This window comes from Varroa jacobsoni, unplaced genomic scaffold (genome assembly GCF_002532875.2).
Source record: "Varroa jacobsoni isolate VJ856 unplaced genomic scaffold, vjacob_1.0 scaffold_76, whole genome shotgun sequence".
Lineage (NCBI taxonomy): Eukaryota > Metazoa > Arthropoda > Arachnida > Mesostigmata > Varroidae > Varroa > Varroa jacobsoni.
Window position 1 is genome coordinate 50,688 of NW_019212978.1, and position 3,753 is coordinate 54,440.

Here is a 3,753-nt window from a genome sequence, read left to right on the forward strand (position 1 = left end):
GGCATCTGGCGCCGGGCCTGACACCCGATGAGGCCGCTATCCCTGACTAGCACTGTTCCGTGGTTTGTAAACAAACACACACATAAAGCTACCGCACTACTGGCACAAACACGACTCGATCAAGAAAAGTAATCCTTTGTAGGAGCGAGCCTTTTGAGCATTCCGAGTATCCATAGCCTTAGAAATTATGCATATTTCTTTTTCACTGCGTTAAATTAGAAAGCGCACACGGCGTATAAGTGTAGACGAAACTCTATTTAACCATAATCCAATTTTGCTCATTATTTTGTTGGGTTATTAGCTCCAAGATCCAAGGTACCTTACACTCCTCTCTTGCGCGATTTGCACATTCGGGTTATCACGCCCCCGTGTGGGCTGCTGCATGACGTTGAGCACGTTACTGTAATTCTATGTAATGGCAGCAATGATCCAGAGCTTAAGAAACACCCTCAGAAACGCTCAGAAAACGTTCAGAAACGCGGTCGTATCACAAAAACAAGCCACGTAAGTCACCCACGTACGATAAAGCACTCGTGAGCGTTCCAAACCTGGCCCATTTTACGTTCAAAGTATCTGTTTCATTCTGCACTGATTTTTCACGGAATCCGCGCCTTCGTTTGATCAGCGACAACATCGTCAAGATGGCAAGACAGGGACTGCGAATCTACAGCTGCGAGTCGGCTGCTTGACTAGCTAGCTGCTCTTCACTGTTTATAACCTCCAAGTACGAATCAAATGACCCAAGCGGCCGCGGCGCACAACAAGTCTTGGCTGGTTCTCTATGAAAAGCATCTAACATTAATTTGTTACAAGCCTTACCGAATTATGCGATCTGTTTCTGTACTTCGAGACGACGTAGCACCGTGGCGACTTGCTTGCCATGCCACTCGCAGTCACAACGCAGTCGATAGGGAGGCTTTGTTACCGTCTGAGTTTCAATGGTCCATTTATTGCTCACTCCACGGCTACGGCAGCAGAGCATGTTTTCGCACCCCTCGCACAACGACCATCCCCCGTCGCCTTCGTCACTCGAATGCTGCAAGCCACTGCACACTGGTAGCCGTTGAAAGCCGGCTGGTTTGACTCGGTTCAGCTGCGTTTGGCAGTGATGATAATCGGCTGCAGCAACGGACATATAGCAATTGCTGCGTAAGCGAACCAGCGAGCAAACAATTGGGGTGTTATGCTTTCGTATGTTTCATTACCACTACGCGCCATCGCTGCGCATGAGTGAGGCGATGCTAGTGGAAGCAGTACGCGAGCGCGATAGACGTTTCGGCAGCCTCATGAGATACCGACCACTGAAGTCATCATTGCAATAGCCAACGTGATGGTCAGTAGTTGACTATGGTGGTGATAATTGTGTCAGTAGTGAATCCATCCCCGCTTCTCGTCAGCGCTCTACGCTCAATACGCAACGTTCACAAATGCTTAGGCCGCAGTAACGCGGCACCGCGGCCGTTGACAACATAAATGCTGTTGTCATTTTAACAGAACTGAGAATCTACTGCGATCAGATGTGGTAATCAGTTGTGCCAGCTACTGTGACGAGTGCCGCAGCCACGCCAGCCAGCAAGCTAATGGCAATAATAGTGGCGTGTTTCCGTAAATTGACTTCACGCCGATAGACGCTCTTTTCCAGCCAGCTAGCTGTGGACAGACAAACAGACAGTCACACAAAAGTTAAACGTTCCCGCCACGAACCTGTACTAGTCCACGCACACAGCAACTCATAGACGCATTCTATGCGTGAACATTGCTACACGCCAATGTACGCAGAATTTTACGGCGTTTTACTTCAAGTACTAAGCTCTCGTCTGCACGATAGCTAGCTACGCAGCTGCTACTGCAGCTGCAGCTGGTGCTTCGACTCGTGCAGGCAGTGAGTCACTTCTATGAAGCCACCGCGCATCGTATATATCGTTGTATGCCTCTGTACGTGTTCGCTATGGCAGACCTCGGTGGGGCAGATCTGTTGCTCTTCGACAAATTCACACTGCGATCGAAACTTACACGTGATTTCCGTAGGCACTTTATGGTAAACCAAGGAGAAGCACAAACCAAAGACTTATTGAATACCATTATTCGCTACCAACTCGTCATCGATGTGTACTCCTTTCGACTTCTACTTCCCTGTTAAGACAGTATACACGAAATACGACTAAGGCTGCCGGGTCTGCGCCGAACACGTGAGCACGTCACAGTTAGGAGGAACTAAAATCTCAGAATGTGTGGGCGGAGGGCCAATCGGTACAGGAAGTGTCGAAAGAGTGAGAAAAAAAAAAAACAAGATTTAGATATTGACGAAAATCAAAAGCGAAACGTTGATAGTTATTAGCACCTAGTATCACCAAGTGGTCAAAGTCTAGTATAATGATTTCATGTCCTATAATTCCGCTTCAGCCCAGCAGCATCGCTAACGCAGCTTGATCGTCAACTTCTGCTGGAACCACGAACGCGCACGTCTCCGCTAACGACAACTATTACATGGCAACCAACGGCGGTGATTAGACAAATAGACGGAGCGTGGGTGTAGTAAGTATTCTGAGACATCTCGATTTCATGAATTCGTTATAACGTTCTATCCAATCGGCCGTAGCGTGTGTCGGCCACTTACGGCTACTTCTATTTGCAGCGGTGCAATAATTTGCCCTCAACACAGCCTTGTATCAACTGTTTTAACTGTTCATATAATAACAGTCCACAAAGAAACAGCAACCACAGATCTACGGAGAACTTTACCGTGGACGCAGCACATCTATGCCAATGAACTCCGTGGATGTTCTGCTGCATAAGGCGACAATGCCCCCATTCCCGAACGACACTTTGCTAGAACACAAGTCGCCGGGTTGGAACACATGGTCGTCACAAAATTCGCTAGTGGTAACGCAAGAACCAATTCGTGACTATAAAATAATTACTAGTGATAATAACTGAACGATAAATATTAGTCTTGCCGTTAGAATTATGACATTATGCGCGTGCCAAGAATCCCATGTTGCGATATTGCGGAATGACGTCCGTGATGAAATATATATACATATTAATACCATTATATATATATATATATAAAGTATTGATGGAGAAAGATTTTGAAAACAATATTTAAGGATTAAACCGTACTACGAGTATTGTTGCAGACATTACGTACCTAATCATACGATTCTCGCAACAAATAAATAAAGTAAAAAATCAAAGAAATGTGACTGCAAAGAAGACTCAGCTATATAAACTTTTCTAGACCAACTGTTTAGCTGTTTCTGTTTAGCTAGCCGTATTTTACCTGATAAGGGGAATGTCTTTCAATCTTATTTGCTGGAAGAAAGTTGATTGAAAGGGGGAAATTGACGAGGCATATCATAAATCTAATTAATTATGGTTAACCCCAGATGTCTTGCAGAACCCCGCGCAAAATTTCGCATTTCAACACATGTGGAATACATATGTTGAATGTTGCTATCAACAATCATTGAATTTTTCCGACGAGTAATCGATGTCGCTTCGAAGTTTCGCCTGTTCACTCCACATTTCCGTCTTCTACTCGTGTGCCATAGCTTCTACCGAAACCAGTGTTGCTTGCCAGCCACGCGGGCAAATCAGACAATCATGAAATCTGGAGACCAAGCAGCGGCGCAGCCAACAAAGCCTGAGTATTAGTAAATGTACCACTGTACTAGTTTTAGCTATATGAGGGTATATGATGTACTACATATTCATACCTAAAATACGAGATTCGATCTGATACAATAAAAT